At 52.3% G+C, this 17,130-nt stretch overlaps 1 protein-coding gene across 5 annotated transcripts in view; it reads left to right on the plus strand.

Annotated features, from left to right (window-relative positions):
• Positions 1 to 64: 64 nt before the first annotated feature.
• The window catches only part of KIF1A (kinesin family member 1A), a 113,008-nt gene continuing 95,942 nt past the window's right edge, over positions 65 to 17,130 (plus strand). For 3 of the 5 annotated variants that reach the window (XM_030916627.1, XM_030916628.1, XM_030916629.1), the window contains exon 1: positions 154 to 251. The gene's annotated coding sequence lies outside the window, so the exon portion shown is untranslated. Of the gene's footprint in view, positions 252 to 17,130 lie in introns of all 5 variants that reach the window. The other 2 variants (XM_010377021.2, XM_030916630.1) reach the window with 1 other exon arrangement.

Raw genomic sequence — 17,130 nt, forward strand, 5'->3', positions numbered from 1 at the left:
CCCCGCGGCGGCCGCGTCGCCCGTCCCTCTCCCCGCGCGACAAACCAGCTGGCGACTGGAGCTCGGACGCCGCGCGCAGCCAACCAGCGCCTCGGGAGGGGCGTTGGGCGGGCCGGGCCGGGGGCGCGCAGCCCGTCACGCGGCGGCGCCGTCACAGCTCAGAGCAGCCGGCGAGCGGCAGCAGCTCGCGGCTCCGGAGCCCGCGCCCATGCCAGTGCCCATGCGGGGCCGCCGCCAGTGACGCCGGAGAGGTAAGGCAGGCGCCCGCTCGGCCTCCCGCACCCCTCGCTCCGCATCTGCGCCCCGCAGCCCGTGCCCGCAGCCCGCACCTGCACCCACTGCGCCCAGGACGGGGAGCTCCGGCCCTGCGCCCTTGTTGCGACCCGAAGCGCGGGCACTGTGAGGCCCCTTCCCTTCCAGACCTTCCTCCATCTCCGCAGAGAACAATGGGGGACATTCAGGGGTGTCCGCCCTTCAGGTGCCGCTGGAAAAGGTCCCTTTGCCGCGATCTCAGCTGCAGCGGGCGGGGGTCGCCCTCTGGAGGGCTCACCCGGCCGGCGGGATCGGGATACCCCCGCCTTTCCCCGGCTGTTCCGCTCTCCTGGAGAGGAGCCACCTGCGGGGCTGCGGGAGGGGCTGCGCCCAGACGGCGGGGGAGGGGAGGGATGGAGAGCGGGGCTGAGGACGCGGATGCCGCACCTGGGAGGGTGCGCGGCTGCAGCGCTTCGGCCCGAGGGGAGAGCGCGCAGGGCTGCCGGGCGCGGGCAGCTGCTCGGTCCCCGGGGTGGGGGAGGGCGGATGCTGGAGCCTGGAGCAAAACAGGCAGGCGGGGCGGGGTCTGCGGCGCTGGGGCCTGGCCACCCGCTTCCTTGCCCCGCCGGGCTGTCCATCACTCCCTCCCACGCCAGAGACCCCCGCTCCCTTCCAGAAAGACCCAGCACTTGGGAGGGGCTGCCGGCAAGCACTGCCTGCGTCTCAGCCGCCAGCGCCCCTGTAACAGGTGTGGCCCGGCGGCGAGGGAGGGGCTGCGGGGCCGCCGGGTCTAGGGTGGTGGCGCGCCCCCGGCGCCCGGGCTCGGATGACACGAAGGAACAGTGGCCGCGAAGACCTTCGCACTCCCGCTTTAAGCTGCCCCTCACACCGACTCCCCGCAAACCAGCGGCCCAGCCCTCTCTCTGGGGAAGAGCCGGGCAGCATCCCCGCCGGGAGGGAGGGTCCGCAGGAGCGGGACGCTGGGCGCGAGTAGGTGGGGTTGGGGGGCCACTGCCGGCCGCAGGGGCGGGAGGGGGAGGGGAAGGAGGGAATGCCAAGTCATGGGGCCTGCTGGGCGCGAGCGCGACGTCGCCTGGCGCGGACCCGATGCGCGCCCACGTCCCCGGGAATAGGGACTTTCCCCCAGAGACTGGAGGACCCCCTCCCCAAGCAGCGGCCCTTTCCAAGGGGTGCCTGCATTGCTGGGATTAAAGGCCTGCCAGGGCAAGCGGATTGGATCTTGCGGCTGCGGAGAGGAGGCGGTTCGGGGAGGCCCCTGCCGCGCAGGGCTGGTACTGGCCTCACCCTGGGGACGCACAGCGCGACACCGCGCTCGGCTCTGCGGGACACCCTGTCGCACTCAGGCTGGCGGGGCCTTTGCCAGGGAAGCCATGCCAGCACCCTTGTGGTCTGAGAAGGCAGCAGAGGGTTTGAAGGGAAGCCCTGGGGTCCACGTGGGGGTTGGGGCTGCACCTGCGGCGGCCATTTTGCAGGTGTGGTTGGCCACCAGCCTTAGCCAGGCTGTGGAGTGGGGCAGTCAGGAGTGGGGCAGGTGTGGAGCTTGCAGTGCAGGGTGTGAGATGGGCCAGGGCCAGGGCTCAGGTCTGCCCTTGCATTGAACACACACCGTCTATTTAGAGGGGTTCCTTGTTTGGTTGATGGGGTAGTTGGAGTCAAGACCCAGGAACCCTCTGGACCAGAGGGATGCTGTAAGGCAGCTGGCTGACGGGCCCAGCGTGGGGTCGGGGGAGGGCAGCCTTTACCTGGGGTGAAGTCTCGAGAGGGCGCTGGATCCGAGGCAGGGCCCAGATGAACAGCTTCACTCCGGCTGCAGATGGATCTGCAGGTGTCCTCCCCGGGCAGGTCCACAGGGTGGACAGAGGCTGGAATCAAGTGTCAAGGCAGGGTTCCCAGCCCAGACCTAGGGAGGTCCCTGTGGTGAGGGTCTGCAAGATGTCTGCTGTGTGCCAGCCCTGCTCCCAGCCAGATGCTGTCCCCCTGGATGCCTCCTTTCTCCCTTCCCCACTGGAATGTCCCACAGACTGCCCCGTCTGGGCTCCGGCTGGCCAGTCACAAACAGGTGGAGTCTGGAGTTCTGCCCCAAAGCCCAGGGCTGATGCTTGGCTGGACTGGGATTTAAACTGCGGCCACTGCCCGGCCGCCCAGCCTGTGCCCCGCAGTCCTCACTGATGTCATGACTGCTGACCTTGGGCCCACCATGTCCTTTGGGAGTAAGGTAGGGCAGTCCTCCTGTGGGATTTGTGGAGGGTGGAGGGGGAGATGTGGGCTACGTAGCCTCAGGAGGAGGCGCTGGAGGAGACTGAGGGCATCTCTTCAGGCCACTCAGCTGGGTCAGCCAAAGCCGGTGAGCTGGGTTAACGGGGGCAGGAGGGGAGACGTTCCAACAGAGCCCTGGTCCTACTGGTTTGGGGTCTATGGAGGGGCTACCAGCGTTAGGCTATTATGATTGATTGAGCCCTGCACATGCCCAGCTGGCCAATCCTGTCAGGCCTGAGACCATCCGTGCCCCTCTATCAGTGAGCTGGGAGGGGCCTGAGCTGCCACCATGGGTGGAGAGTGGTGGGGCCGGGGTCCCTGGGTGGCTGTGATTGGTAGGATGAGCGTGTGGTCATCTGCCTGCAGAGTCCAGGGACCTCTCTAGGACGTTGCCACTTTCAGTGTTCTTAGGCCCAAAAGATGTGGCTCACCACCCCCAATATGGGTGGCCAAAGGGGCTCAAGGTGTCACCTCCCACTGCCCATCACACACTCCATGCCCAGGAGCATCTCTGAGAACCCTGAGGGGCTGGGCTACACCCTGCCCCAAACCTGTCCATGGGTGGCCAGGGTACCCAGGGACACAGCCAGGCAGTGTGGGGCCTGTGTCCTTGCTGGGTTCTGCCCCTTAGGTGGTGGCCTCCGGCCACAGGCCCATCCCTGCCACAGGAGGATTTGGGATCCCAGAGCTTTGCATCCTAGTCCTTTGGCATGGCACCTGAGCAGAGACAGGGGCACAGTGGCCCCACCTGACAAAGGCAGCTTGCTCTTTAGCTCCTGAGCCCCACTGGGATCCCCACCCTCAGCCTGGCTGGCCTCTCGCCACCCCAGTGCCCCCACCCCCAGGGCCTCGAGAACCCGGGGAACAGCCGGCTGGGCTTGGCCCATGTGCTGCAGTTGGTAGTGCTGTGGGGCAGAGGGCACAGTCAAGGTCAGCAGTCAGTGGAGGCTGAGCCTCCTGACCTCCTGCTCCTCACCAGCCCATCCTGCCAGCTTCGGCCTCCTACAGGCCTAGCGAAGTGTAGAGATTGATCCGGATATGTGGATGTGGGACTTGGATGTGGGACTCAGAGGCTGGGGTTGCTGGAATCTGAGTAGGAGGGGCTGCTGCCTCTCTAAAGCCTCCTCACCCTGGATTTAATCTCCTAATCCCAGGCCTTGTGGTCTGGGCAGGCCCAGCCCTGGCTGCCACAGAGCCTGGGGATTCAGATGGCCTTTAGGGGTCCCTCCTGCTTGCCATCCCTGCCAGATTTCAGGATGCCCTGGAGTCTAGGGAGGGCAGGCCAGTGCCCAGCTATCCAGGCATCCTGGCGCTTATTCCTCACCCTTCCTCACAGCACCCTGGAGGGGGCCAGAGCAGTCACTTGGCCACACACACTCATAGTCACATGCATCCACTCGAACACACACTGATACACATGCACATACACGTACACATACATTGCACACACAGACACACACATGCACACACACACCCATACATACATTCACACACAGAGACACTCATACGTACACACATGTTCATGCACACATGCACACTCACACACTCACACATGCATTCATACACAAACACACACAGACATACACACATGCTCATGCATGGCTGTATACACACATACATGCATGCAGACAGACAGACACACACACACACACACACACACACACACACACACACACACACAGAGTCTCTGCATCCCTCGTCCCTGTCTTTGTTCTTGCCTGGGTTTCTTCTCTTGAATACTTTCTACTCAACCTCCACATTAGGTTTTAGGCCCCTCTCAAATGCTGCCTCTGCCGTGATGCCTGCTGTCACCCCTACCCCTCAGATTGGCACCCCCTCCACAACCATAGGTTTCCAGGGTTGGGGAAGAAGACGGGGAACACTGATTGGGTGTAGCCTCCACTGTGCACCTCATGTGCTTCCCTTTATCCCATGCCACTCCACACCGGAACAATGAGAACAGCACCACTTGGCTCCGACCCCACTGAGCCAGGTGGTGCTGTTTCCATTTTCCAGGTGTGGAGACTGAGGCTCCTGAGAAGCCCACGTGGCTTGTAAAGAGAGGACCTGGGACTCCGAGGACGGTAGCTCCTTTAGTACTTTCTGCTTGTTCCCCTACTTTTCCCTCCACCCCCATTGTCCCTGACTTCTCCCACCCCCATGGGCGCCAGCACGGTGCCTCACACAGAGTGAGGACTCAGTGCTCTTCCATGGCTGAGCTGGTTGTTTTAGCCCAGGTATTGCATTTCCTGGTAGAGTCCAGGGTGAGCTTTGGCCACCCTCTCAGGGGTTGGGGTGTACTTGGGTCTCAGGGTCTCCTTTTCGGGGCCTACAGATTCCTGAGCGAGCCTGGCTGAGGACTGACAGGCATCCCCTATCCTCTGGGCCTCCCATGGGGCTCCTGAAATGCAGCTCTGGGGACAGGCATGGCCCTCGACTGCTCCTGCAGGGCCCCCTCCCTGAGGCTAGTAGTGCCAGGAGTACCCTCAAGGGGTTCCTGCCCCCACCTCAGCCCTGCCAGGAACCCTCAGATGGGCCTCAGTTTCCTTCTCCATCTGTCATCAGCTCAAGCCAGGATGGTGCAGGACAGGGCTGGGCTGGGCTGTCAGTGCTCAAGGTCCTGGGTCGGTGTGACTCCTGAGGGGCTGCTGTGGGGCTGGGGCGGAGTTGTACTCAGTTCTTGGTGTCATCTGGTCCCCACTCTCCTCCTGCTTCTGGGCCTGGGGCCCCACCATGGGTGTAGGTCCTTGGGGCCTGGGAGGGCTGCAGCTCTAGGACAAGCAGTGGCTGCAGTGGGCCAGGTGCAGACCAGAGGAGCACGCTTACGGCCCCACACCTTTTGCATCAGCTCTGTACTTAGGCAAGATGTTCTTGGTTGGTGTTTTATTTTCTCCAGCTCTTGGTTATCTTTATTTTATTTTATTTTATTTTATTTTAGAGACAGGGTCTCACTCTGTCACCCAGGTTGAAGTGCAGTGGTGCAGTCACAGCTCCCTGCAGCCTCAACCTCCTTGGGTTCAAGTGATCCTCCTATCTCAGCCTCCTGAGTAGCTGGGACTATGGGCATGTATCACCATGCCTGGCTAATTTTTTGTAGAGATGGGGTTTTGCCATATTGCCCAGGCAAGTGCTGAACTCCTAGGCTTAAGCAATCCTCCTGCTTTGACTCCACAAAGTCCCGGGATTGCAGGCATGAGTCCTGCCTTGACGCCACAAAGTCCCGGGATTGTAGGCATGAGTCCTGCCTTGACGCCACAAAGTGCTGGGATTGTAGGCATGAGCCACTGCGCCCAGGCTTTTTATTTTCTTGAATGGGTTTTTTCCCCTTTATGGCACCTCAACAAGTGGCCTCTGGCAGCTGCTTGCCATGTCTCCAGGATTGGAGTCTCTGTTTCTTGGACCCTAGAGCTGCTTGTTTCTTGGTTTCCTGTCTTGTTTTGCTGGAACACATCCTTGTGTGACTTCCTTGAAAGGGTGCATGAGTCTTTGGTGTGTGAGTATGTTTTTGCTGTGTCCTTGCTCTGGGTGGTAGTGTCTGGGGTGCTTCTGTTCCTAAGTAGTTTTCCTGGGAACTCTGAGGACAGGGTCACTGTGGCTTTCTGCATCAGGTCACTTATGAGCAGACTTTGTTGGCAACTCATCTTTTCTCCCTGGAAGCTTTTAGGATCCTGTCTTTTCCTTGGTGTTCTAACTCCATGTGGATGGGTGTAAGGGTGGGGTTCACATTTATTGGAACTTGGTGGACCCTTTACACAGAAGTCAGGGTCTCTTATTCTATTTGTTTGTAATTTCCTCCCTTTCATTTTTTTCTTTTACCCTGAATTCATGGGTTGATCTGTTTGGTTGCTTTTCTCTTGTATATTCTGTCTCTTTGTTTACATTCTAAAGTCCTTTGACTGCCTTTTCTAGAGGTTTTTTTTGAATCTTGAACTTCAGCTCTTACATTTTTCATCTCTAAAATCTTCGCTTTTCTAACTGTTCTGCCTCATAGCTTTCTGCCCTTGTTTTGAAAATGAGCATCTTCTTGAATCTCCCAGGTGTGTGGACAGAGGTTGTGCTCGGTTGTTTCGTGTCTGTTCCATGCTTTGCCTGTCCTTCCCACGGGGCCTGTTTTCTGCTGGCAGCTCTGGTCCTTCCCTTTGACACTCTGTTCTCACGCCCAGGGAAGGCCTTAGTTGGCCCATCACGCGTTAGGGAGGCTATTGGTGGGAGCGGCAGGGCTGCTGCTGCTCACCCCAGAGTGGTTCTGACCAGAGCTGGGGTGGGGTGTCCATAGCAGGCCCTGGCTTAGGTGAAGGGGTGGGGCTGGCTGCCAAGCTGCCCCTGCATATCAGAGTGAGGGGTGCTGCCTTCTCCATCTCACGAAAGGCTTCACTCCTGCTATGGAGAAAGCCATGCAGGTGCTCACCCGGGGGCTCTGGCAGTGACCACTCTCAGAGGGTGGGTGGCAAGACTAGGGGTACAGGCTTCCATGTTACCCTCACTTCTCACCTCTGCCTTCCACCGGGTGCTTGAGTTCCTGAGCCTGAGCCCCCTGCCCCTTCCCTGCCCTCTGCAAGTGGCACTCGGGGCTGAGGTCCCAGGAGATGCCTCTCCCATGCCCTTTGCAGTTGTGAGCTCTCTGGTGGGCTCTGGCCCTATCTCATGGGGTCTCAGAGTGACCAGTGTGCCTGGCAGTCATCGGACCTGGGGCTCCTTACTCTCCAGGGGTGGACAGGACACTCCTCTATGACCATTGGTTGTAATTCTAAGAAAAACTCGCTGTGGTTTTTTTCTCAAACTCTTCAAGAAGGATCAGTGTTTCAGGAAGTGGCCCATGCCAATGCTTTGTTCTGGGCTGGCCCTGCTGGGTGTGCACATGGTGGGCCACTGGTCTAACTGGGAGCAGGTGGATCCCTGACGTGAAGGAGGATCCCCAAGGTGAAGGTTGATCCTTGAGGTGAAGGTGGATCTTGAGGTGAAGGTGGATCCAGAGGTGAAGGCTGATCCCGGAGGTGAAGGTGGATCCCTGAGGTGAAGGTAGATCCCCAGGTGAAGGTGGATCCTGAAGTGAAGGTGGATCCCTGAGGTGAAGGTGGATCCTGAGGTGAAGGCAGATCCCTGAGGTGAAGATGGATCCCCAGTTGAAGGTGGATCCCTGAGGTGAAAGGTGGATCCCTGAGATGAAGGTGGATCCCCAAGGTGAAGGCAGATCTCTGAGGTGAAGGTGGATCCCCAGGTGAAGGTGGATCTCGAGGTGAAGGTGGATCCTGAGGTGAAGGCTGATCCCAGAGGTGAAGGTGGATCCCTGAGGTGAAGGTAGATCCCCAGGTGAAGGTGGATCCCTGAGGTGAAGGTGGATCCTGAGGTGAAGGCAGATCCCTGAGGTGAAGATGGATCCCCAGTTGAAGGTGGATCCCTGAGGTGAAAGGTGGATCCCTGAGATGAAGGTGGATCCCCCAGGTGAAGGCAGATCTCTGAGATGAAGGTGGATCTCGAGGTGAAGGTGGATCCTGAGGTGAAGGCTGATCCAGGAGGTGAAGGTGGATCCCTGAGATGAAGGTGGATCCCCAGGTGAAGGTGGATCCTGAGGTGAAGGCGGATCCTGAGGTGAAGGCAGATCCCTGAGGTGAAGGTGGATCCCGAGGTGAAGGCAGATCCCTGAGGTGAAGGCAGATCCTGAGGTGAAGGCAGATCCCTGAGATGAAGGTGGATCCTGAGGTGAAGGTAGATCCCCGAGATGAAGGTAGATCCCCAGGTGAAGGTGGATCCTGAGGTGAAGGTAGATCCCCGAGATGAAGGTAGATCCCCAGGTGAAGGTGGATCCCCAGGTAAAGGTGGATTCCCAAGGTGGATCCCCAAGGTGAAGGCAGATCTCTGAGGTGAAGGTGGATCCCTGAGGTGAAGGCAGATCCCTGAGATGAAGGCAGATCCTGAGGTGAAGGCAGATCCCTGAGATGAAGGCGGATCCTGAGGTGAAGGTAGATCCCCGAGATGAAGGTAGATCCCCAGGTGAAGGTGGATCCTGAGGTGAAGGCGGATCCCGAGGTGAAGGCAGATCCCTGAGGTGAAGGCGGATCCCCAAGGTGAAGGCGGATCCTGAGGTGAAGGCAGATCCCTGAGGTGAAGGCGGATCCCCAAGGTGAAGGCGGATCCTGAGGTGAAGGCAGATCCCTGAGGTGAAGGTGGATCCCCAGGTAAAGGTAGATTCCCAAGGTGGATCCCCAAGGTGAAGGCAGATCCCCAAGGTGAAGGTAGATCCTGAGGTGAAGGCAGACCCAGAGGTGAAGGCTGTCTGGGCTCCATGTGGACACCTGTGCAATGCTTTGCAGTGTGGGTCTCCCCAGCAGCTGGGCAGGGAGTGCCTGTGCCAGGCCTGTGTCTACCCCTCACCATCACCCCATGCCTGGTCTTTCCTGGATGCTTCTTAAGCGGAGACACACTTTGTTGTCTGCCTTAGCGCCACCCCCATACCCCCTTCCACAGGGACTTGGCTTTTTCTGCCGATGCCCCCACCCCAGGGTGAGGCGGGAACTTGAAATGTGCCCAGAACCCCAAAGTAACAGGGGAGTTCCTCCAGGGCCACCCTGCCCTCTGTGCCTGCATTGACTTGCGGGGCATGGCCCGGTGTGGCCCGGCGGGTCTTCTGCACGTGTTTTTACCAAGTGAATGGATTCTGTTCCCCTCCCCTCTGTCCCAGGGCCCCTGGCTCAGGGCTCATGGTCTCCCTTTCCGGGAGTCACCACAGCCGGCTGGCCACACACACATGAATGGCCACCATCCCCCAGCCCTCTTTCCCTCTCCTGCCCATGGGCCATCTTCTCTGCCCACTTCCTGTGGATGCATCCTGGGTCTAGTCAGACCCTCAGACACCCATGGTGTTGCCTCTGTGTCCCCAGCGCAGACCCCACCCTGCCACCAGCAGCTTCTCAGCCTCTTCTTTTCCTCCAGGCAGTCATCCCAGCCCCTCTGGCTTCCTCCCTGCCACCCTTGAGCCTGTGCCCTCATCTCTGGCCACTCCAGCCAGTGTGACCTCACCCCACAGGACCAGTTCATGCTTCTTGTCTCTGATGACTTCCTGCCCCGCCTGTCCCAGAGGCTGCCCCTCTCTGTCTTTGAGGGGAGCTCACCCTTTCTCCTGGGCTCTGGCATGTGCTGTGTCCGGCACTGTGACCCGCAGCTCACTGCCTTCTCAGGGGTTCAGCTGCGTCAGACCCCCATCCTCAGCTCTGCATTCTGCCATCAGCCACGCCCACAGGCTCTGACAACCCTTGCCGCCTGGCTCCCTCTCAGATTGGCTGACAGAACAACTTCTTAAGATAGTTACCTTTCTTTTCTTTTCTTTTTCCTTTTTTTTTTTTTTCTTTTTGAGATGGAATCTCACTCTGTTGCCCAGGCTAGAGTGCAGTGGCACAATCTCTACCCACTGTAACCTCTGCTTCCTGGGTTCAAGTGATTCTCCTGCCTCAGTCTCTCAAGTAGCTGGGATTGCAGGTGCCTGCCACCATGCCCGGCTAATTTTTGTATTTTTAGTAGAGATGGGGTTTCACCATGTTAGCCAGGGTGGTCACGAACTCCTGACCTCAAGTGATCTGCCCGCCTTGGCCTCCCAAAGTGCTGGGATTACAGGCATAAGCCACTGCAATCAGCCAATAGTTACATCTTTAAAAATTGTGTCATGTGGTAGCAAAAATATACAACAAAGAATACGGAATAATATTACAACTAACGGCCGCATGCCCATCAGCTTTCAAAACAAGGCATTTCCAACCTGCTCCCCAAGGGCAGCACTGGCAGAGGGCTCACGGCCACCTGGCATCTCGGCCGACCCACCTCACCCTGGGGAAGAAGAGGGACAGATGGGGCCTGGCGGGAGGGAGGTCCCTCCATGTCACCATGGCACACTGAGTGGCTTGGTGGCGTCCAGGCCCTTAGACCCCCTCCATGCCCATAACTGTGAATTTGGTGCTGATCGCTCCTGGAGTGTCATCGTCCACCCCAAGTCTGTGGAGTGCTGCTTGTGTGTTTGAAACTTTGAGAGGGCTGCAGCCGACTCTGCATTCGTTTGCATCTTGGATGCTGGGCGTTTGGGCTGTCTCCATTCTTTTTGCATTGATAAATCATGCCGTATTTGGGTGTATTTCTCCCTATGAATATGTACAACATCTACTTGCAGAGTTGCTGGGGCACATGGTCTGCAGCCCTCCAGATGTTACCATGTTATTTTCAAAGTGGTGGCACCTGTTCACTTCCAGGGTGAGCTTTAAAGCTCCTGTGGCCTCCTCCTGACAGCACTTGGTGTGCCCCACTTGTAAATGTTGTGATCTGGTGGATACAGTTTGAAAATATGGTTTCCGAATTACTATCGTGGTTGAGTATCTTTTCATGTAGATTGCCAGTTCGTATCTTTTTGCCCATTTTCTTTTGTGATGTTTGAAATTTTTATTTTTCTCTGTCATCTATATATTCTGCATACAAATCCTTCATTGGATTGTATGTGTCGCAGATACCTTCTCCAGGTGGGTGGGGTTCTCATCACCGTTTTAGTGATATGCTTTGATACCCAGACCTTCCTTTTGGTGTTTTCTGTGGGTAAAGAAATCCTTTCGGCTGGGCACGGTGGCTCACACCTACCTGTAATCCCAGTGCTTTGGGAGGCTGAGGTGGGTGGATCACTTGAGGCCAGGAGCTTGAGATTAACCTGGCCAATGTGGCGAAACCCTATCTCTACCAAAAATATGAAAAATAAAAATAAAAATAGGTGTGGTGGTGTATGCCTGTAATCCCAGTTACTTGGATGGCTGAGGCACAAGAAACTTTTTTTTTTTTTTTTTTTTAATGCTTTAAGTTCTAGGGCACATGTGCACAACGTGCAAGTTCATTCCATCGGTGTACATGTGCCATGTTGGTTGGCTGCACCCATCAACTCGTCATTTACATTAGGTATTTCTCTTGAATCCTGGTGGCAGAGGTTGCAGGGAGCCGAGATTGCACCACCACACTCCAGCCTGGGCAACAGAGCAAGACTGTCTCAAAAAAAAAAAAAAAAAAAAAAAAAATCTTTCCCTAGGGGTAGTATGAAGATAAAACTCTTCTTTGTTTTCTTCCACAACATTTGTTGTTAACATACAGGTCTTTAATCCACATGGAATTTATTTGACATGTAAAGGGATCTAATGGTATATTTTCCATGTTGCCAACCAGTGTTCCTTCCATCGCTGGTTTGGTTGTCCGTCCTCTCCCCCTTGCTCTGTAAAACCACCTTTCCCAGATGTCGAAGGGCTGTGCTTCCGCAGGTCTGTTCCTGGCGTCCCTTCTGTTGCGCTTGTGGTGGCCTCTTCCTGTCCCAGTACAGCCCGACTTCATGCCAGGGCTTTCTACTCAGGCTCAGGATCACAGGGCATGTTGCCTCCTGCCCTCTGGTCTTCTTTTTTTTCTTTCTTCAGACTTGTTATTGATATTCTTAACATCTTACTCTACCATATACATTTTTAGAAGCAACTTGTCATGATTCACAAAAACACTTGAGTTTTCATATGAAACGTCATTGAGTTTTCAAATCAATTTGGGTAAAATTAAATGTTTTCAAGATATTGAGATTTCCATGAATAAGTTATGGTTCTCCATTTATTTAGATTTTCTGCAATGTTTCTAGTAGAGTTCTACAATTTTCTTTAAAAAAGCTAGTGACGGCTGGGCACGGTGGCTCATGCCTGTAATCCCAGCACTTTGGGAGGCCGAGGCAGCCAGATGACCAGGTCAGGAGTTCGAGACCAGTCTGGCCAACAGAGTGAAACCCCATCTCTACTAAAAATACAAAAAATTAGCCGGGGATCGTGGTGGATGCCTGTAATCCTAACTATTCGGGAAGCTGAGGCAGGAGAATCACTTGAACCCAGGAGGCGGAGGTTGCAGTGAGCCAAGATTGCGCCACTGCACTCCAACCCCAGGTGACAGTGTGAGACTCCATCTCAAAAACAACAACAAAAAAGTTAGTGACATTTATTCCTAGGTACTCTATAGTTTGGGTTATTATTTTATTTATTTGTTTATTTTTTAGAGAGAAGGTCTTGCTCTGTTGCCCAGCCTGGGGTGCAGTGGTGTGATCATAGCTCACTGCAGCCTCGAACTTCTGAGCTGAAGTCATCCTCCTGCCTCAGTCTCCCAAGGAGCTGGTGCTACAGATGTCACCACTACTCCTGGCTAATTAAAAAAAGAAATTGTTTTAGAGGGGGTCTTGCTATGTTGCTCAGGCTGATCTTGAATTCCTGGGCTCAAGTGATCGTTCTACCTCAGCCTCCATGGTAGCTGGGACTACAGGTGTGAGCCACTGTGCCAGATTGGGTTATTATTTTAAAGGATACCTTAAAATATGTTTTAATTCTTTATCTCAGGTAGATAAGAATGTTCTTGATTTCTACAACCTTAGTGAGCCTTCCTACTTCAAATAATTTTTCTTTGGATTCTCTTGATTTCTGTGTAGATGAGCTAACGGTCTGCAAATAATGACAGTTTGGTTTCTTTCTTTCTTTCTTTCTTTTTTGAGACGGAGTCTCACTCTGTCGCCCAGGCTGGAGTGCAGTGGCCGGATCTCAGCTCACTGCAAGCTCTGCCTCCCGGGTTCACGCCATTCTCCTGCCTCAGCCTCCCGAGTAGCTGGGACTACAGGCGCCGCCACCTCACCTGGCTAGTTTTTTGTGTTTTTTTTTTTAGTAGAGATGGGGTTTCACCGTGTTAGCCAGGATGGTCTCGATCACCTGACCTCGTGATCTGCCCATCTCAGCCTCCCAAAGTGCTGGGATTACAAGCGTGAGCCACCGCGCCCGGCAGGTTTCTTCCTTTCAAATTCGTATTATGTTGTTTGTTATTTTCCTGTCTTACTGGTCTGGCTAGAACCTCTCCTACAATAGCGAGAAGTAGAGATAGCAAGCATCCTGGACTTGTTTCTGAATTTAAAGGAAATGTTCCTATCCTAGGCTTAAGCAATCCTCCTGCCTCAGCTTCTCGAGGACCTGGGACTATAGGCACATGCCACCATACCTGGCTAATTTTTTTATTTTTTATTTTGTAGGGATGGGGTCTCACTATGTTAGCCAGGCTGGTCTTGAGTTCCTGGGCTCAAATGATCCTCCTATCTCAACTCCCCAAAGTGCTGGGATTTCAGGTGTGAGCCACCATGCCCAGCCTCATACATATTCTTTTAAAGTGCACACAGAATGTGTGCTAAAATTTGCCATATGCTGGTCATAAAGCAATCATTTTACCATTAAGTGCGATGTTTGGGTAGGTTTTTATTAGATAAGTATTATGAGGTTAAAAAAGTTTTCTTTTATTCTAATATTGCTTAGAATTTTATCACAAATGAGTCTTGAAAATTATGGAACGCTTTTTTAGTATCTATTGAGGGCCTCGTATTCTTTCTTCTTTAATTTGAAAATTATAATAACAGCTATCCTAATGTCAAGCTATACTGGTATTCCTGGCATATGCTTACCTACATTGCCCTTTTTATTTGTTACTGTATTTTCTTGCTAATTTTTCAGACTTTCCTACCTATGTTCATCAGTAAAATTGGTCTATAATCTTTCTCAAATTTTTCTTGTTTACTTTGATGCTAAAATTCTATTAACATCAATGAATGAGCTAGGAGTACAGTTGGCTCTCTATATCTGTGGGTTCTGCATCTGTGAATTCAACCAGATCAAAATTTTTGGAAGAAAAGAATGATTTGTCTATACTGAACATGTACAAACGTTTTTTTCCCCTGTCACTATTACCTGGACAATACAGTATAGTAACTATTTATTAATACATAGCATTCACATTGTATTTGGTATTATAACTAATCTTGAGATGATTTAAAATATATGGAAGGGGCTGGGCGTAGTGGCTCACGCCTGTAATCCCAGCACTTTGGGAGGCCAGGGCAGGCAGATCACCTGAGGTCAGGAATTCAAGACCAGCCTGACCAACATGGAGAAACCCCATCTCTACTAAAAATAAAAAATTAGTTGGGTGCGGTGGTGCATGCCTGGTGGTACATGCTAGGGAAGCTGGGGCAGGAGAATCACTTGAACCCGGGAGGCGGAGGTTGCAGTGAGCCAAGATCGTACCATTGCACTCCAGCCTGAGCAACAAGAGCAAAACTCTGTCTCTCTCTCTCTCTCTCTCTATGTGTGTGTGTGTATATATATGTATATATATGTGTATATGTGTGTCTATATGTGTGTATACATCTGTGTGTATATATGTGTGTGTGTATATGTATGTATATGAGGATGTGTAGGTCAAATGCAAATACCACACTAGCTCGTATGAGGGACTTGAGCATCTGTGGATTTGGCGTCTGTGGGGGGTCCTGGAACTAATCTCCTACGGATACTGAGGGATGACTTTATATTCTTTGGGTCTTTCCCTCTCTTTCCTCCATCCTCATAAAGGGTTTGTATAGGATTGATATTATGTTTTAAAAAAAGGTCTGGTGGAACTCACCTATAAGGTGTCTGAACCTGCTACCTTTTTGTGTGGGTAGATTTTTTAACTATTGGATCAATTTCTTTAATAATTGTAGGAAAATTCGTGTTTCTATTGCTTACTTTTTCTCCGTAGTTATGCATCACATTTTCCTGGTTCTTAGCAGATCTAGTAATTTTTGATTGGATGCTAGACATGATTTTTATATTTTAGAGTGTCTGACTTATATTTCTTGCTTTAGTGCATGTTGGGCTTTGTCTTGGCAGGTGCTTAACTTACTTGAAGACCAGTTTGATCAGTCAAGGCCTGTTCTTAAACTTTTCTAGAGTTGGTCTGGAGTAGACCACTTGCAGGAATAGGTTAGTCCCCCACCTAGGGCATGACTTCTCCAGGGTCTCCACGGAATATCTGGAATGGAGGCTAAAGAGGACTCCCTATTCTGGCTGACTGGATCACAGATGTCTCCTTACTTTGTGTGAGTTTTGGGAATCGTTCAGCTTACAACGGCCCAGTCTTTTTGTGTCTGGATCATCTGGGAATGGACTAGTACTCTGAAAAGACTTAAGGGTACCCCTGTGTAAATTTCTGAACTTCTACTGAGCAGCTCCTTTCTTCCAGAACTCTAACTCACAACCTCCAGCTGCCTCCGCCCACCCAAGCTCTGACCGCCATCTTTTCAACCTGTCTAAGCTGCCAAGGTGCTTGGGTCCTACCTCGCTGTGCCTGCCTCCAGGCAGATTTGGAGTGACCGTAGGGCTCACCTAGTATGTGCCCCTTCTCTCGGGGATCACAGTCCTGCACTGCCTATTGTCTGACGTTTGAGCACAGTTATTTCTGTATATTTTGTCTTCTTTGCTAGTTATTGTTTACAGTGAGAGGTTAAGTCTGGTCCCTGGGACTCCATCATGGCTGGACATGAAAACTCCATGTTTTGCTAGTAGTGTTTTCATTTCCATTTAGTAAGTATTTTTATATTTTCATCATAATTTCCCTTTGGTTTGTTATTTATAAGTTTATTTTTTAAATTTCTAAACATACGGGTTTTTAATTATTTTTAAATTAATTTTTAGTCTAATTGTGTTCAAATTGCATGGTTTATTTGATACAGGTCTTTGAAAGCACTGGGAAGTTGCTTTATGGTCTAGTACATGGTAGAATATTGTAAATATTCATATGTGGTGGAAAAGAATGTTGCTCTAATTTTCTGCAAGAGGCACATATGTCCATTAATTCATGATTATTGTGTTACTCATGCTATGCTCTTACTAATTATATATCTGCTTGATCTACCAATTAGTGAGAAATGTGTTAAAATACCTGTCAGGATAAATTAATGAATTCCTCCTTATTACATGACTCTGAACTTAGGTTTTATATTTTCATCTTTTTTTCTTTCTGGGGTCATTTTGGGTAATATTTTTCTGACATATTTTCCAGTTCATTAATTCTGTGTTGAGCTCCATTTAATTTGCTGATTAGCCTGTCTGCTAAGCTTTCAGTTTTAAATAATTACATTTTATTTCTAGAAGTTCTGCATGGTTCTTTCTCGTATTTTACCCCATTGTTTTTCATTTCTGCTTGTTTCTTAGAGCATTTAAGCCAACTTATTTTTATAATCTGTATTTGACAATTTTAATATCTGAAGTCATTGAGGATCTAATCCCTCTCTTCCCTCTTTCTTTCTTCTCCCTTCCTTCCGCTTTCCCTCCCCTCTCCCTCCCCTCTCCCTCCCCTCTCCCTCCCCTCTCCCTCCCCTCTCCCTCCCCTCTCCTTCCCTTCTTCCTTCCCTTCCCTTTCCTTTTTCTCTTCCCTCCTTTTTTGGTGACTCTTGCTTATGGTGAATTGCTTCTCCAAGTGTTTGGTAATATTTCATTGTGAGCTAACATTTGACAGATGTTCATCTTTGGGAATCTTGGGGCTGTGGGAAAGGAAACCTTCTCCTGGGAGGATTTGTATGTGCTTTGTTGGGTGCTTTGAGTGCTAACTCCTGAGAACTACACTGAGCTACTTCTCAAATTTGGATTTCACTGATCATGCAGGTGTTGTAAATTTGAAACCCAAACTTTATGAGGACAGGCCTCTGGCCTTAAATTCTCAGTAACACTGCTTTTTAGCCACCTAGAGTTGGCTGTCATTCAGATTAATTCC

Source organism: Rhinopithecus roxellana, chromosome 14 (genome assembly GCF_007565055.1).
Source record: "Rhinopithecus roxellana isolate Shanxi Qingling chromosome 14, ASM756505v1, whole genome shotgun sequence".
In the NCBI taxonomy this organism is placed as follows: domain Eukaryota; kingdom Metazoa; phylum Chordata; class Mammalia; order Primates; family Cercopithecidae; genus Rhinopithecus; species Rhinopithecus roxellana.